Below are 18,686 nucleotides of genomic sequence, written 5' to 3'. Positions count from 1 at the left end.
AGGAACGGACACGTGACAAAGACCAGAGCCTCTCTCTAAAGAAATCCAAAGGGGAGAAGCAGTTTAGGGGAAGGTTTTGCTGTTTGGGCATGAGGAAAACGCTTCCACTTCCTTGGGAAACCTTTAGCAAGGATTATCTTATTGATCCCGAGACGGGAGCTAGATTCGTGTTGGGGAAGCAATGTAAGGACACCAGATTGGCTTAAGGGCAATAGCAAGCATTGCTAAGGGGCCTGGGGGAGCAACAACAAATCTAGACCCTACCCATCCTTCAAGGACCAGCCCCTGTCTCTCTTCCCTCACACCCGATCTTGCTCTATTCTAGCGAAAACCACTGCATTACAACAATAGACCGTCCACATCATTTCCACCACCTCTCTCTAGCTGTGGGTCTTACCTCTCCAGAGGGTTCTTGCGTACATGTTCAAAAGGGTCAGCAACCTGGGCTCAAACACCAGTCAGTTCTGTTTTTCCATCAGCCCCACCGCATGGTGCTTAATACACCGTACTGCACACAGCAGGCGCTCAAAGCACGCTTTTGTAAACTGTAGACCACTGGAAGTCCTGATGCACCCCGAGTTCCTCTATACCAGCGTTAGTGCAGTGTTGGGTGCATACGTACCCAGGGCTCCCCAAATGCTTGCTGGTGCCGAGAATGTAAGTGGGAAGTCTGACCCACACGCTGTACGTCCTCTGTTTTGTAGTAGTTTGCCCCAAGGTCCTCTTCAGATTTCCCCCTTCTCAAAGACGTTGGCCACACCCTGCAGGGTTTGGAAGTTACTAGAAGAGCCCCGTGTTTCACAAGACGCCGTGGCTGCTGCTCTCTTTGATCTCACGCCTGCCCGTCCTCAGGAGAAGAAGGATGAGGCATTTGGCATCCTAGGAGATCTAAAGCAGGAGGCTCCACGGGGCTGTTTGCTTTTGGCGCCAAAGAAATGGAATTTGCCTGAGAGTCTCTGAGAATCACTCCCACTTAATAAATTCTGTCTGAAAGGGACGATAATGGTTTCAGGGACAACGTGTTCGAGATGGATGGTAACGGCTTGGAGAACAACGGGTTCACGTCTCCCAGAGCTGCTGACACAGGCTCTGCATCAGGCCGGCCCGGGAGGACGTATGGCCTGTCTGGACTTCGGGAAGGTCAAACTCCAGAGCTGGAGCCGGGCCACATCATTAGCTGAGGGATGTGGGAGGGAAACTAGAGGCAGAGGAGATGACAAAGAGAGGGAGGGCAGTGGGGGAGCTTGGCGGGGGGGGCCTCGTTGAGGTCGTTCCAGGAAATCAAATCTTGAGAGCCCTTTGCTAGTGGGCCAACAACCAATAACAATGACTGCCATTCCTTGCCGCCCTGGGGAGCTGACACTGCTGGGAGTGCTGGCCTCAGAGGGCCTCATGATGCTGGGGTGCCCATATTCAAACCAGGAGGCTGGGAGCCCCACTGTGGGCCTGATGGAAGAGAGAACCGGCTCACGGCACACTCATGTCATTGTGAACATATAAATACTCGGGCAATGTGTTTGACATATTATGTTTTCATGTAACGTGTCATGACAATAAAAATAAACAAACATATTTATAGTACTTTACAGCTGACTAATTCTTTCATGTATTTATTCATTGATCTCTAACACTGCTAGTGGGAGCTCCCCAGGAACCATCAGGGAAGGTATGGCAGCAAATGAGCACACTTTAGATAGAGTAGCTGTCATCATCATTGCCATTTCCATTTTACAGATGAGAACGCTGAAGCTCCAAGAAGCTGGGGCTGTCTGAAGTGCAAGAAGTAAATGGAGAGGCAGATTGCATGGCTCTTGGGCCTCTGCTTCCATGACCTTCCATGCAGATCCTGCTTATTGAACATATACTCTGTGCCAGGCCTCACAACAGCCATGCAAAGAAGACATGGAGACTTGGAGAGTCCAAGTCATTATCAGAGCTGGATTCTGGACATGGGTCCTCTGATTCCAAATTTCGTGCCCTACTTACTTGCTGGCACTTCCTCTCCTCAGGGTGTAGCCCGCTCCAAAGCCTAGGCATAAGGGGAGGGCACCTCCAGCCCCATGGTTGGGGTGGGACCGATGCATCCCAGGTCAAGTCTGACTTTTTCCTGTTAGCTTATTGTCATCGCAAGGACATAGCTGAGCCATTTCTTATGGGAGATCCGCTGTGTTTGAATTTTGGGGTGCACTTTGGGGAATCAACTCTGCTGGCTTCGTTACTCCTTTCATGGTCTCAATATTCAGCCTCCCAGTGCCTGGGATTTTTCTGTTTGTGCCTTCAAATGCAGGTTTAAAATAGCCACATGAATCCAGAAAAACTCTTGCAATTGTCTCGGGAGTCAGCTAAAGTGTCTGCAGGAGCTTAGGTCTTTGAAGTCAGGCTCAGGGTTTGTCACTTTCCCATTGTGTCGCTGGGCAATCAATGTTGCTTTGCTTTCTGCTCCTAAAAAGAAAATTTCAGGCTTGTTTTTAACGAAAAGAAATGGCAGTTGGCAACCTCCCCACAGTCTTTTAGTGTACCTTCTGTAATGAGGTTTGCTGAAATTCTGGGTAGGAAACATTTCCTCCGTAGGCTCAGTGCAGGATTTTAAACTTTTGTGATGTCTGTGGCCTTTTTCCCTTTGAGCCGGCTGGGTTTGCCCTTCAAAGATGTCAGTCCCAGCCTTGCCAAGTCTGGAGTTTACACCTCCACTGTTAGGGAGTTGTGTGAGCATAAAAATAGGTCGGTGGTTTTTTTTTCCCCTCTCTTTTAAAGAAGAAAGTGTACATGCGTGCGCGTGTGTGTGTTTTCCAACATCCCATCACTCAAAAACAGTTGAACCGATTTTAGCTCACTTTTTCCTCCAAAAGATTCACTCCAAGACTGACTCAGACTGTGGAACACTTCAAGGAAAATTTTTTCCGTGAAAGTTCAGTGCAATTAATGAGGAGGGAGCTGCTGGGAGAAAGAATTCCTCAGTGTTTGCTGTCATGTCAATTATGCCGCTGCCTGACACATAAAACATGTAACAGACCCACTGCCCGTTCCCCTCCACATCTAGATTATTATGAGAAGTGAACATTTTTTTTCCATTACGAATCAGCATGGCTTAATTTTCCTAACTGAAACTTTAAACAAGATGAATTTATACACATGCGCGCACATTATATTCTTTGAAAATACTGATGAAGAAAGTTTCCTAAAAAACACATCAGACAAGGAATCAGTTCAGCCACGAGTCAATTTGCTGTGTGCCAGGACAGGATGGTTTGGAGGCCTAAAGGCAAAATAGCTTAGATGCTTTGTGCTGACACAGGGAAGCAGCCGGCTCTGTGTAGACTGTGAGTTTTATCCTGTTCACATCTGGCTTCTGTTTCGTCAGAGTTCCAAAGCATCCTTATGGCCTTGTCTATACGCATGGCCAAGGATATTTGCGTAGACATCTATGTGTCGACCTGGTCCTTCCTCTCCTCCTCTCGCCCCACAATCATTTGCTCCCCTTTCCATGTCTATTTCCTTACCCTCCCCAGATCAGGGACCTCCTTATTCTCCTGGGTCCTCAGCTCTCCCCTCCCTACTCGGTCTTCTTTCCATGGGCACATCAACACCTTCAAGGGTCTTTCTTCCATCTTGAAAATGAGCAAAAACCTTCTCCTAACTGCATCTTCCTCCTAAACACCTACGTCTTTGCTGCCCTTCACACACAGCCAAGTTGCTGCTAGAGCAGTCTACACTTGCTGTCTCCACTTCCTCAGCCACTTGTCGTTAACCAAACAACTGCCATATGGTTTCCTGACACTGCTCTGAGTTCATCAGTGACTTCCACATAGCCAAAGGCAGGCCCTCTCTTGTGGGATTCCATGTAGCATTTGACAATGACCATCTACCCGTCCATCCACCCACTCATCCATTCATCCACCCATCCATCCATCCATCCACCCACTCATCCATCCATCCAGCCAGTCATCTACCCATCCAGTCATCTACCCACCCACCTACCCATCCATCCACCTACCCATCCATCCATCCATCCACCCATCCACCGCACGATTGTCTAATGTGTCTCTATTTTTGGAACAGCCTCCTGGCTTCTGTGCTGTTGCTCTCTCCTTGTCCACCCCCACCTCTCTGGTCACCCCTGCTAAGTTCCCTCTCCCAGCATCTCTTCTTCTACTTGCCCCTTAAATATCAGTATTTTCCAGGGCTCTGTCTTTGACCCTTGGGGTTGCTCACTCTCCACGCTCTTCCACTCTTTGCCTTCCTTGGTACTGATAACACCCAAAGCTGTATCTCCAGCTTGGGCCTCTTTGCTAAGTTCCGGAAATTCCCTGGGTCCCTCCTGTATCCGAGCCTTTGATTCTAAGTGGTCATCTTATCCACAGCCTACTCTCCACACTGTGACCAGTGAATGACTCCAGAATCCTTGGGGTTATCCCTGACTCCTTCCTCTTCTTCGGTCAACTTCAAATCTCTCCCTTCTCAGCAGAACAGCAGGATCCCCTTAGTGGCTCCTTTGGGCCTTCAGGCAAGGGGGCCTGTACTACCCATGAGAACATCACGGCTTTGCCCAGCTCCACCTCCAATCCACCCACCCAACCTGCCTGCTTCTTGCTGACCCCAGCTGGAGCCCCTTTGCCTTGAATTAATAATGGCTAACATGTAAGGGATGCCTACTGTGTACCAGCTGCTGAGATAAGCGCCTTATAGGTGTCATCTCACTGAATCCTTGCAAACCCTGTGAGCTCAGTACTAACATTATGCCAACTTTACAGATGGGAAAACTGAGGCCCAAGTGGTTGTTCTTGGGCCCTTCATGTGGATGGCTTCAGGCTCCCAGCCTGCCATGGGCCCCGCAGCTCTTGGCTGCCCCTTGTGCTCCACTTCACAACCCCAGCGCAGCCGCCAACCCCCTGTGCTCGCACAACCCCAGCCCAGGTCAGAGTCCTGGGGTCCCACATGCTGGGGCCTCATTTCCTCTGCCCTCATCCTTTTCTGCCTGAGTTCCTAAAAAAAATAAAAATTTGAAAATTAAAAAAAATCTATTGACTAAAATCCTCTGCCCTCAAGTAGTATCTTTCCAACCCATCCTCTTACTGCAGCAGGATTGTTTCTTCAAAATACTGATCTGGCCACGTCCCTTCTAGCTTAAAACCTTTCCATGACATCTCTTTGTCTTTAGGACAAAGTCTAAACTCTTGGCTCGGAATTGGTCCTGACGGTTTCTCTAACCTCTGCTCTCCCACTCCTGGGGCAGACACAGACGCACGTTAGACATCTGTGCTCCAGCCCTGCTGAGGTCCCAAGTCCAGCCTCTCTCCTGTCCCTCCTTCCTTCCTTAGCACTCGCTTCTGGTGTGTGCCAGACAAGTCCTGTGCTGAGCACTGAGAACAGAGAGAGGGAACAGACCAAGAGCAGGACTCCTGCTTTCAAGGCCTTTGCAGATGTGTGGGGAGGAGCAACCCTCCAGAACAATCTTAATATAGTGGCACAAGGATTACCCTGAGCTGCATGCCCTCCCTGGGCTCCATATCTCAGCATGTCGCTGGTTGGTTTCCTTTGCCTCCAGTGTCCTTCCCGCCTCAGTTGCCTGCTTCCTGCATCCCCAGGGCTGCTCAGGTGCAGGAATCCCCCTCCAGGATGCCCCTCAGGTCCCCCTGCTGCAGGCTGGTGATACCTTGGACACATCTCAGGAACAGCCTTAGAAGCTGAGGTATGGATTCTGAATTTTATCTTAAAAACAATAAGCTCCCATTTAAAGATTTTAAACTAGAAGGCGATGTGATTGGATTTGTGGTTGGAAAGGTCCTCTGGCTGCTGTGTGGAGGAGGAATAAGAAGCTGGAGGAGCATCCGGAGCAGCGATGCACACTGGAATCCCCAGGTAACTTACAAAACACCCAGGCCTGGGCCCTGCCTTAGGGATCTGGTGCCACCTGTCTATGGTGTGACTTAGGCAATGGGAGTGTCAAAAGCTCCCAGGTGATTCCACTGCCCAGCCAAGGTTGAGAATGACTGGATAAGAACAATGATCCTGAATTCCTTAATCTGGGCTCACATGAGAACCACCTGGGGGAACTTAGAAACCACGCCCAGCTCCTACCTCCAGGGGATCCTGGTGTAATCTACTTGGAGTGGGGCCTGGGTGTGGATAGTTTTGATTGTGCTGTAGGCCCAGGGCTGAGAGCCACCAGGTGCGTGGCTGTTGCAGTGATCCAGGTGGGTGAACCAGACATGGGGATGGTGGGAAGTAGAGTTGGAGATATTCAGGAGGCGGCACTGGTGGAGCTGGTGACGGATTGCAAGCGAAGATCTGAAGCAGGAGAGGAAGGCCAAAATGTGCCCTACTTTCCTGACTTGGTCAAAGGGGTGAAGGGTGGCAGAATATGCCCCCCTCAAAATACACTGCTTTGGCATATTGACTATTTTGTGCTGTAGGCACTTGAGAAACAGCAAATGCAGGGAGATGTTTTACTGAAGTCCCCTTACCTGCCTACAGACAGATCCTCCAAAAGGAACCGAGTTGTCATCAGTCCCCTCCCCAGGAGTTTCATCAACCAGAGAAGATTGACTCTCATCACAGGAGAGGAGCCTAGAAGTCAACACCGCACCCAGATCAACTTGTCACAAACTCTTGTACCTCCTGTCTAGTCTTCTAGGGTCCATTCATCTTTCCTAAGAATCACTTACTCTCCCCTGAGAGGCCTGCATCTCCCCTCCCCTTTCCCTATTAAGGTGATATTTAAGCCTGAATTCTAAGCCACCTCTGGGAGTTACTCATGTTTCCCTGGGTACCTCCCACGTATAGATGAGGTCTACAGGTTAATAAACTTCTGTTTGTTTTTCTCTTGTTAATCTCTTTTTTATTACAGGGGTCTCAGCTAAGAACTTAGAAGGATAGAGGAAAATTATTTTTCCTCCTCTACAGGGGCAAATGGTGGCCCCTCTAGGTGGAGGTCGACTCTCCCAGCCTTCGCCCATAATCCTAAATCTGCTGCTGCCGCCTGCAGTCCTAGCAACCGAGAAACACTCAAGTCCAGTCTTGGGTAAACTACAATTTCTGCAGGTGTGAGGCATGTTTAAGAATGTCAAGTACTGACGTCCCCTGATGTCTGAGCGATCCAGTGAACCTCTGTAAGTGCTCACCAAGGGACTCCCTCTTCCAATGGGGGGATCTGGGTCCATGGAAAGCACTCTGAGCCTCCCACAGGGAGGAATTGGACCCAAACCAGAGGATGTGCCAGCAGAGAGGGACCTCAGAGACCTTCTCTGTCACCATGCGGGGAGGGCGCATGTGGGCTCATCTACAAGGAAGGAGTTATTACTGCTGCATCTCATCAATTCTAAAACACATTTTTTCGCACTTAACATTGAACAATCAGGATGCATTATACAATTGTCATTATTTAGATGGCAGGTTTTTAAAATTTACTAGTAGTACATCAAATACAGGAGCATCTTGCATTTAACAACATCTCAGATATGATGGCATTATCTCACTTTTATTTTTATAACCAACTTGTAAATTCATCGAACAAGATGGTCCATTGGCCCAAGTGCGTTGAAAAAATGATAATTTCATTGAGATAATGAAAAATTTGCCAACTAAGCAATTCCTTTGTGAGCTGAGATTGTGGCTCATGCACTTTGGAAGCCCTGAAACTTCAGGTCTGTCTTGTTTTTCTCAGGAGCCTAAGAATTGCTTGTGGAGATGGTGACCCTGATGATGACACCAAAATGGCAGTCCTGTTCCTAGGGTTCTGAGAATGCTCATATGCTATTGCTGCCATTCCTTCTACTGCACGGGAACTTTATTTCCATGACAACCAAGGATTTGGGCTAGTTTGGGCAGTAGTGTGTGGACTTTACTGGGTAGCTGCTAAGGCTCATCTATATTAGCCATCATGGCAGTAGAAAATGCAGAACAATATAAGGAGGCCAGACAAATAGCTCCTGCATTCCATCTACTATTTCCTTTGGGGGTGTGTTGTAAAAGCCAGTCCTGGTGGTCTATGGTTAAGATTCAGTGCTCTCACTGCTGTAGCCCGTGTTTGTTTCCCACTCAGGGAACCGTGCCACCCACCTGTTGGTTGTCACACTGTGGCAGCCACATGTTGCTGTGATGCTGAAAGCCATGGCCACCAGGATTTCAAATTCCAGTGGCGTCACCCATGGTGGAGAGGTTTCAGCAGAGCTTCATGACTAGAGGGAAGGACCAGGCCACCCACTTCTGAAAAAATTGGCCATGAAAACCCTATGAACGGCAGTGGAGCATTGTCTGATACAGCGCTGGAAGGGGAGAGGATGGTGCAAAAAGACTGGGCAGGGTTCCGCTCTGCTATGCACAGGGGCACTAGGAGTTGGAATCCACCCCACAGCACTAACAACAACAATGTTGTATAAATGTAAAATTGGCCCCTATTTGGTTTACTTCTTCACAGCAGGCTAGGATCCTCAGCTGCAAGCCTGCCAGCACCAAAGTCAAATTTTTACATATCCAATTGCTTTAAATATAGCCCAAATAAGTATTTTTTCACCTATTTAGAGCCTGCCTGCTTTGTATAACCCATACCCGTGAAACTGTGCCCAACATTTGCTAGCCAGAGAGAAGACAGACCCCAGAGATGGAGAAGACCCCAAACTGAGCTGCCCCTCAGACTTCCCTCACTCTAGACTCCCACCATGCTGCTGACTGACATCCCCTAGACATGGAAGCCCCCCTGAGCACCCCCTCCCCTGGATGCCCTTGCCCTCTACCCCTTCTGGGTGGTACCCCCAGCCACTGTCTGTGGAAGGTCTCCTGCTGCGAGGGACATTCCCTCCCGTGCAACCTGTCCAAGTGTCATCCAAATAAAGCTGGCTGGATGCCACTGCCATCTCGTGGGCATGTATTTTCCTTCATCAGCCCTACCATCCTGGAAGGCACCACAGGGTATAAGTGTGTAAATAAGCAGATAAATCCAATCTTAAGCAGAGACCCACCAAGAGGCTTCGCTGGAGTCTGCGATGTGAGAGTTAAGCGCCATGGCTGATCACGCCATTGAAATGCCATTGTTTTTACTGAAATACATAATACACACAGAGGTCAATCATCATCTAGGCAGAAACTAAAGTGAAAAAAATAGCATCAGCTTCCTTAATGCAAAGACAAACACATTTTAAATTACAGACCAGAGGAGTGAGCACACTTGGCCTCCTGGCTTTGTTGCTGTCCTCTGTGGGCTAAGCGCTGGCGCCTGGACAGCCCCAAGGGGAGTAGCTCAGCCACCATTCTCAGGAAGAGGAAACGGCTCCCCCCAGCAGCAGACACCACCGACCAGCGAATCTCGATGCGCATCTCAGGAGGTGGGATGGAGCAAGAGAACTTATGACAACTGCTGGTGCTCATTGCACTTGTGCTAGACGCCAAGTCCATGGATTATCTCAGATCATACTCATAAAACCCCACAATACAAACGAGGAAACATAAACTTGGAAGAGTTAACTGACTTGCCCAAAGTCACAAATCTAGTCCGTAGCACAACTGGGATGCAAAACCACATCAGTCTGACTCCAGCAGTGATGGGCTTGACCACCTCACTCTGCTGCAGAAATTCAACCAGCCCAAGCATATTGCAACGTGTCGTCAGTTCTGAGAAAGGGCTGGATGAAGGACGGCAGAGACGTGGATAGGAATTGTGTCTTCTCCCTCTATCTTCCCCAAAGTTACAGGCCAGAAGAGGGCAAGGGAGTTCTCAGGGGGGAGGCTAGTCCCTGTGGCCACCCTATGTCCTGATGTCAGACTTGGGTACTAACCTGCGACGGGTGTATGTGGTATAACAGGGCTCTGCCTGCTCACAGCCCAGTTCCACAGGCTCAGGAACCCCATCAGCTTCCAGGCTCCTCCCTGGCCACCTATAGCACCTGGGCCAAAGGCTTCCATATTCAAGCAAGACTGATGCTCAAGCGACAGAGGATGCGACAGAATGCTGGGAAACCAGGGGAAGGTTCCAGTTCTTTTCTAGTCCATGACCAAGCTCCCTTGTTGTCTACTGTCAGACCAGTTAGGAACATCTCATCCTCCATCCCACCCCGTAAGAATTGGTCCTCCCCGTATTTGTTTCCTAGCGCGGCTGTAACAGAGGACCACAAACAACAGCGGCTTAAACAGCAGTTGTTTATTATCTCTCAGGTCTGGAGACCAGAAGTCCCAGATCGAAGCGTCAGCAGGGTTGGCGCCTTCCCAAGGCTGTGAGGGGGAATCTGTTGCAGGCCTCTCCCCAGCTTCTGGTGGTTTGCTGGCATCACTGGTGTTCCTTGGCTTGTGGAAGCATCACTCCGATCTCTGTCTTCATCCTCACATGGTGCTCTCCCTGTGTGCACGCCTGTGTCCAAATTTCCCCCTTTATGAGGACACCAGTCATATGGATTAGGGCCCACCCTACTCTAGTACCGCCTGATTTCCTAATTCCATGTGCAGTGACCCTATTTCCAAATAAGGTCATATTCTGAGGTACTGGGGGTTAGGACTTCAAAATCTGAAGTTAAGGAGGGACACAATTTAATCCACAACACTGCGTAACTCACAAATCGTTTTCTTCTCTGTGAGAGTTTCCTTTGAATAATCGGCTGTTGTGGTATGAAAGGCCCCTCACATTCAGAAACCAGCTCCTGGCCTTCCCTGGCTGTGAGGGGAGCGCAGGCTTCTATGACACATGTGAGCTCAGGACACATTGTTCCCCTCAGGCTGCAGACGCCCCACCACAGGGCACAGGCCACCTGCAGAGGATGTAGATGGGGCGGGGGACAGTCCAGCCCAGCGTGAGGCCTTGGGCTGCCATCTTCTCAGAAGCACTGGGCATTCTCTCCTTAGAGTCTTGTTCCTGAAGTGTCCAGCTTTTCCTGACCTGGTCCCAACTCCACTGGCTACAAGCGTTTACTTGCCTCACTTCTGCCTTTGCTTCTCCCTTCAGATGGCTGTCCTCAATTGTCTTCTTGGCTAAGACCTTGGCTCTTATTCATGGTTGTCCCAGCCACCCTGGGTAATGTCTCTGAGGTTTGGGCAGACCCAGAATCACCCTCCCTCTGCACCTCTGCTGTGGGGGCACAGGCACACCATGCCCGGTTTCACGGGGGAGCAGGGTGGGAAGAGGACCTAAAAATGCTCCTCAGAGGATGCAAACTCCCCTCATGGGCTACAGCATCTTCGAGAGAGTGCTGGGCTGTCTGAGGTCAGCCTGGCATCACCACCTGACCCCACCCCTGAGGTGTCTTCTGCAGAGCGAAGCAAAGCCGGGAATGTTTCCTTCCCTGTCTGGTTCCTGGTTGGACTCTGCAAATGAGAGGCACTCCTGAAGGTAGGGAGGAAGGAAGAGGAAAGGCCATTATTCTCCAAAGGCAGTTGCAGCCACACTTGTGGGGACTTGAGATTCAGGATGTCTTCTGCAGTGCTCTTGAGAACCATCCCTTTGCTGCTGCACAGGGAGCTGGTGGGAGCTTCCTGGAGGCTCTTGACACTCATGTGACCCTCAGGGTCCGTTGCTTGAGTGTTGCAGGCTGAGCCCTTTGGTGTCGGCTCCCTGACCTTCATTCACTCTCCTGGGTCTTCCGATAGTTTACTATGCTCCTAATTCTCTAAATTAAAATGGTGAATACCTGGAATACATAGAGTGGCTTCTGTTTTCTCATTGAATCCTCACAGAAACAAGAGAGAAAGAGCAAACCTGCAACGAGAAGAGTCTTACGACCTGCTCCAGGAGCAGGGGTCCGCTGGTAGTTTGCTGGGGCTGGGCGATAGTGATCCAGCAGCGAGGAAAGAACAAGGCAGATCCCAGCAAAGACAGCAGCCTCTGAGTCAGCCACGGCAGGCAGAGACAGGGCCACTTCAGTGGCGGAGTAAGGAAGAGGAAAGAGTCAGAAAAACCCAGATTTGAATCACTCACCAGCTGGCAAGTTGCTTAACCTTCCTGACTCTGCACCTGAGTCTTGTTCTCTGTAAAGGAGTGGAAGACCGTGCAATGACTGGGGATCAATGAGTGGGGATGTGCCCACTCCTAGCCTCATTTGTTGTGGCTTAGATGAGACGATTTAGGTAAACTCCCTACCATGGCGCCTGGCAATGGAAGGCCCCAACAAGTGTTGCTTCTTCTCCTCTTTCTTGGCAGAGACAGTCCATTTGCTTACCAAAGATGCTTCCAGCAGTTTTCACCCTTTACTTTTAGCCTGAGGCTACAGCTTCTAACTCTTCCCTCTTCTTCAGAAGGAAGAAGGTTCAGGAGGCAAAGAGGAAACCCCTTGGTGCCTAGCGTTCCCTTCCGCTAGGTGCAGTCTTATGATAGAACAGCTCCTAAGGTTGGCCATTTAGCCCCCAAAGCAGCGTGGGGATCATTGATTTAAATATTAGAGCTAAAACTAGAAAGCCTCTAGAAGAAAACAGAGGAATATTCTTATGACTTTGGTATAGGAAACATTTCTTAGGCAGAACACAAGAACACCATAAAATAAAATGATAAGTTGGACTTCATCAGAATGAAGAGTTTTTGCCTGTTAAAGACACTGTTATTAAAATGAAGAGGAAGCTGAAACCTGTGAGAAAATATTGGTAATATATATGTCTGATGAAGACTTGTATCTAGAATAAACATGCCTGCAAATCAATGACAAAAAGATAACCCATTTAAGATGGACACAAGACTTGAACAGACAGTTCATAAAAGAATATATGTAAATGGGTAACAAGCATGTGAAAGGAATTCAATATAGAGTTACGCACTATATAATGACATTTCGGTCAATGGTGGACCGCATACATGATGGTGGTCCCGTAAGATTAGTACCATACTGCCTGGGTGTGTAATAGGCTATACCATCTAGGTTTGTGTAAGTATATTCTATGATGTTCACATAAGGACAAAATTGCCCAATCACACATTTCTCACAATATGTCCTCATCGTTAAGCGATGCATAACTGTTTCCGTTATTAGGAAAATGCAAATGAAAATCACTACGACATAGAACTGCACAGCTACTGGAAAGGCTAGCGTGCAAAATGCTGACCACACCAAGTGCTGGCAAGGATGGGAAGCAACTGGAACCTCATACCTGGTTGGCAGAAGTGTAAAATGTTACAACCATTTTTGGAAAACTGCTTGGCAGTTTCTTTCAAAGTAAAACATGGGCTTACCCTACAACCTGGAGATTTTACTCCTAGATATTTACCCAAGAGAAATGAAACACGTCCACAAAAACATTTGTAAAAGGATGTCCATGGCGAGCTTTATGTGTAGTAGCTCGTAACTGGAAACAACAAACCTCAACAGGAGACTGGATAAATAAATTGTAGTAATTCCACACGATGCAATGAAAAGGAAGAAACCACTGATAGACACAACATCTTGAAGAATCTCAAAAAATGAAAAGTAAAAGAAGCCAGAGGCAAAAGATTGGTTGAATTATTCTATTTCCATGAAGGTCTAGAACAGGCAAAATTAATCCTTGTTGATGGAAATCTGAGTTGGGGCGGGGCAGGTATTGGTGGGAAAAGAGCAAGAGGGAGCTTTCCAGAGTGATGGAAACACTCTTTATCTTGATTGTGGTAGTGATTACGTGGGTGTAGACAACTTTAAAATGCTTTGAAGTATACACTTGGGATCCATTTTGTATGTTCAAACAAACAAACCTAGTTCAGGGATTTCCTTCTCAGATTTCCAGAGGCATTGCCTAGACCTCCAAAGAGGTCTGTTTCACCCCATGGACAAGGAGTGGCGTGTCCAGACCAGAGGAACAGAAGGCAGACCCAAGGAACCCTGGGAAACCTAGATGATCAATGGACCCAACACAGCTCCGCCTCTATGCACCCAGCAGGTGTTAATGTGCATTTGAACTATGATACTTGTTTCTACATTTTTAATCCTGGAGGGACATCAACAACAGCAACAAAAACCCAAAACCTGAAGCTCCAAGCAGTTAAACAGCACACAGATACCTAGGACTACAACTGAAGTCTTTCAATGCCGAGCCCAGAGTGTTTTCTAGCTGGGGAAGATGCTAGCTGGGGAACTCCTGCCTCATGCTCATTTGGGGGCTGCAGCCTGAACAAGGCTAGAGGCAGCGCCTTCATCAGCACGTGACTCCCACCCCAACCTTTCCTCCATTGTTGGAGGCCTAAGCCTTAAGGTCCTCCTTAGAAGCACCAGTGGTGACTCCGGGCTCCCTCTCCAAAATGGTTCTCTTGTTTTCACATGGACCAGCACACAGAAACACTAGTGACTTATTTTTACAAATCCCTCCAGGCTTGGTACGACCTGTGGGTCTGGAAGATGCTGGCCCCATAACACAGCTGCAGCTGGGGAAAGAGCTGGCAGCCGATTCACCGCCAAGGTCACTGGAAAAACCATGAAAGCAGCCTCCAGTGTTAAGCCCTGAGGGTTGCCTGAGTGGCAAACCTGGGTCAGTGCAGCAGAAAAATGTCCCAGCCTCCCTCTGCCAGAGCACCTGCTTCCTGAAGGGGCTGGGGCCCCGGTGAGACACGATGTCATTGATTTTTATCACGTCTCAGTGAGGTGACCTTCCTGGGGAGGAGAAAGGAAAACAGGGGCCCTCGGAGGTGAAGCGCCTGCGCTGGGAAAAGAAACACAATTTCCAGCCTGTTGGATCAGGTCCCCAGGTTTGAGGAATAAAGACGCCTTGTCATACTCACCTGGGCCGTGGTGCCTGAGAGGACCACAGGAGCCTAGCAAGTTCGTCCCCTGGAATTGTCTGTAAAATAAAAATGTTTAACTTCTTAAAAAGTCCATGTAAATGGAATTTACTGTGGCCATGGAGAAATAAAATCTTTAATTGCTAAGTAAAACAGATTAAACATGTCTTTAATCTTAAGAAAAATGAAATCAAGCAAAACTTTATACATATCATTCACATGCATAGTCACCTGTTGAAATAACACTGTTTTTCTTTGGTGGTGGTTTAATTTAAAATTCTGGCTCATTCTATTTTCTCTGTCTTCTGCCACGGCCAACTTATCATCTCCATTTTGTGTATGTATATACTGAATATCTATGTCATCTACATTAAAGTATTATTAATAAAATGCATGCACAGAGTTAAACATTAAATAATACCAAAGACTCAGAATGAAAGCTTGCAGTCCGCTGTCCCACCGCAGACCCTGCCATCTCCCCAGGCCCCGAGCACAATCACTTGTGTGTTTCCTTGGGTTGGGGCTGAACAAGGAAACACATTTAGACCAGAGGCCATTCCTAACAAATGTAAGGTATTTGGGGAAGGATGTCCCATTAGTGTTACATGAATTGGTCTACAAATGTCTTCTATTCCTGTAACCAAAAAAACTGCCTGCTTCTTGAAATGCAAATCGAAACTACACTAAGATACCACCTCACGCCTGTTAAAACGCCTATAATCACCAAGACTAAAAATAACAAATGTTGGAGAGGGTGTGGAGAGAAGGGAACCCTCATACACTGCTAGTGGGAATGCAAACTGGTGTAGCCACTATGGAAAACAGTATGGAGATTCCTCAAAAAACTAAAAATAGAACTACCATATGACCCAGCTATCCCACTACTGGGTATCAACCCAAACAACTTGAAATCAACAATCCAAAGTAACATATGCACCCCTATGTTCATTGCAGCACTGTTCATAATAGCCAAGACATGGAAACAATCCAAGTGCCCATCAACGGATGATTGGATAAAGAAGATATGGTAGAGTTATATACAATGGAACACTACTCATACATAAGAAAAGACGAAATCATCCCATTTACAACAACATGGAAGGACCTGGAAGGAATTATGCTAAGTGAAATAAGCCAGACTGAGAAAGACAAACACCACACGATTTCACTCATGTGTGGAATATAAACAAACACATGGACAAAGAAAACAGTTCAGTGGTTACCAGGGGAAGGGAGGTGGCGGGGTGGGCACAGGGGGTGAAGGGGAGAACTTACGTGGTGACAGACAAGAAATAATGTGCAACTGAAATTTCACAATGATGTAAACTATTATGAACTCGATAAAAAAAATCTGCCTGCTTCTTAAACATTTTTTTAAATTAAAGAATAACACTATACAGAAAAGTGAACAAATTAATTGGTACAGATAAAATGTATTGTCACAAAGTGGGCACACCCATGTCATCACACCCCAGGTCAAGAAATGGAACATAACCAGTGTTTCAGAAGCCCCCTTCCAACACGCCCCACCTTTCTCCCCAAAGGTAACCATTATCCTCATTATCATCATTCATGAGTTTTGCCTTTTTGAAATTTCTAAAAATGGAACCACTCAGTGTATAACAGTTACGCCTTGCTTCTTTAACATTTTTGTGAGATTCACTCACGTTGTTGCATGTAGCTATAATTGGTGAATTGCCGTTTCTATGTAGGTTTCAAGCACCCCAGTGCATTTATCCATTTTATGGTTGACGGACATGTGGGCTGTTTCCAATGTTGGCTATTAGAAATAATGCTGCCATAAACATTTTTGTCTTCTGGTGCACATGCGCATGGATTTCTGATGTGTATATACCTATAAGCAGAAGTGCAGCATCATTGTGCACATGTGGATTCAACTTTAGTAGATAATGACACACTGCTTTCAAAGTATACCAATTTATATTCTCACCAATAACGCATGAGAGTTTCAATTGCTCCACGTCCTTGTCAATACTTGGAACTGTCAGTCATCTTAATTTTAGCTCTTCTGGTGGGTGCGTAGTGGTATCACAATGTGGTTTTAATTTGCATTTCCCTGAATGTCTTCTAATTTGTTTGTGGACCATTGGAGATCCTTTTGTGAAATTCTTAAATCTCTTGTCGATTTTTCTTTTGCGTTGTCTTTTTTTCATTGATTTCCAGGAGTTCTTTCATATTTTGGCCATGAGTTCTTTTTGGATGTATGTATTAAAATTCTTCCATATCATGGTTTGCCTTTTTACTCACTGATGGTCTTTCTTGACAAATAGAAGGTCTTAATTTAAATGCTCTTGAGTTCCTTCTTCTCTTGGATCTTGGCCCTATTTACCGCCTTGTGGGCTCTCCAACTCCTTTAAATAGATTAAAAAAAAATAGTTTCTCCAGCTTTTCTAGATGATCCCAATGGAAGAACTGGGCAGAATTCCCTCAGGCGATCGCCATTAAATTGCCTCGTTCTTTCTTCTGGAATTTCCATATTTCTAAACATACACTCAGAATGCTATTTCTTGATTTAAAATTCTAGACACTTTATATTGATTTATTATTGTGGTAGATGAACATTTAACTGCCTGACACTTCTCATCCATATTCTCCTATCCTCCTGAAACAGTTATTTCATAATTTCAAACTTTCAGCTATAGTTACTTTATATTATTTCAAGACTATCTAAAATATCATTCACTGCAGATTCATGAAGTTGACAAGAAATTTTCAAAGTCAGCTGTATTTGGAGTGATGAGTGGGAAACTCTTTGAAGTCTTCAACAGCTCCAAATAATATTCTAGATTTTCCAGAACAGTCTCAATTTCAAATACAGCAGACTCTCGCCATTCTTGAATGGTAGCAGTTCCTCCTATTTAGGAGTGACCCTGAAGGACCACGCTGTATGAAATTTATCCATTGACTGAGGCCTGACTTTGAATTGCTGCGAAGTGGACTGCAGGAGCAGTGGCTTAGCAAGGAGCATCTCAGCTGACCACCCAGGACCCACATCTCAACATGGCGCTGCTAGTCTTTTCTCTTGCCACCTACGCAGCAACTCTTGTGAATTGAGACTTGGAAAAATGGTCTCAAAAAGAATTGCAATTGCTGGGCCTGGTGATAGAGGAGAAGACAAATGAAAAGGATTTAAGAAAGTTTTGGGTCTTTGCTGGAAAACAGTTTTGGAATAAAGAGTGGCACACTGAATTCTACAGTGGCTGGGATATATGAAGCGAATGGGTCCCCCATAAACTTTGTACAGAAATGTCAAAAGGTGTTTTTTCATTAGGAAAATTACCTGCTGTTTGGGTTTTTAAATAAGGGGATTAGAAAAGATAGATTCCTTTCACATGTCAAGCTATCTGTGTTCCAAATAATTGTTCCTATAAATACACGTACACTTGTCCTTTTACGTGTTCCAGGTTTGGTTTGGTCATAGTGACAGTCCCCCAAAGCATGGGGGATACCTGGTGCAGCGCCACCTCCCTGAGCCCCCAGCCAGGACTGGAGAACTCTTGTCCTCAGGAGTCCTGTTCTTACAGGAGGTTCTGCTGGGGAGACTTCATCAGTGTCACGGCTGCGGGGCCTGTGCTCCAGGGGCTTGGGGAGAACCATGGCTGGCGAGCATGTGGGACAGGAAAGACCACCCTGAGACAAAGTGGCCTTTCTACAGTCTTCTTGAATTGTGGTTATAACTGTTACTGGCAGCAAAATTTTGTTGTTCTTGTTTTGTTTTACTGTATTTCTTAGTACAAGGTTCAAGACAACCTTCTTCACGTGTTTTCCTTCCCCATTCCCCCATCCCCCATCCCTCTGCCCCCATCCCCGCCTCTTCCATCCTCCCATCTCCTCATCCCCCATCCCTCCATCCCCCATCCCTCCACCCCCATCCCCGCCTCTTCCATCCTCCCATCTCCTCATCCCCAATCCCTCAATCCCCCCATTTCCCCATCCCCCATCCCTCCATCCCTGCATCCCCCCATCCCCCCATTCCTCCATCCCTCTATCCCCCATCCCTCCACCCCCATCC

General features: G+C 47.2%; 1 protein-coding gene across 1 annotated transcript in view; it reads right to left on the bottom strand.

Annotated features, from left to right (window-relative positions):
* Positions 1–975: 975 nt before the first annotated feature.
* TLR5 (toll like receptor 5) overlaps positions 976–18,686 on the bottom strand; it is a 46,432-nt gene continuing 28,721 nt past the window's right edge. Inside the window, exons 3-4 of the transcript XR_006891188.1 lie at positions 14,654–14,712; positions 976–2,442 (exon numbers count right to left, since the gene is read on the bottom strand). The gene's annotated coding sequence lies outside the window, so the exon portion shown is untranslated. The remainder of the gene's footprint in view (positions 2,443–14,653; positions 14,713–18,686) is intronic.

The sequence above is a fragment of the Equus quagga genome, chromosome 12, assembly GCF_021613505.1.
Source record: "Equus quagga isolate Etosha38 chromosome 12, UCLA_HA_Equagga_1.0, whole genome shotgun sequence".
NCBI lineage: Eukaryota > Metazoa > Chordata > Mammalia > Perissodactyla > Equidae > Equus > Equus quagga.
The sequence above is the reverse complement of the archived record's forward strand: the minus strand, read 5'-3'. Positions and strand labels throughout refer to the sequence as shown.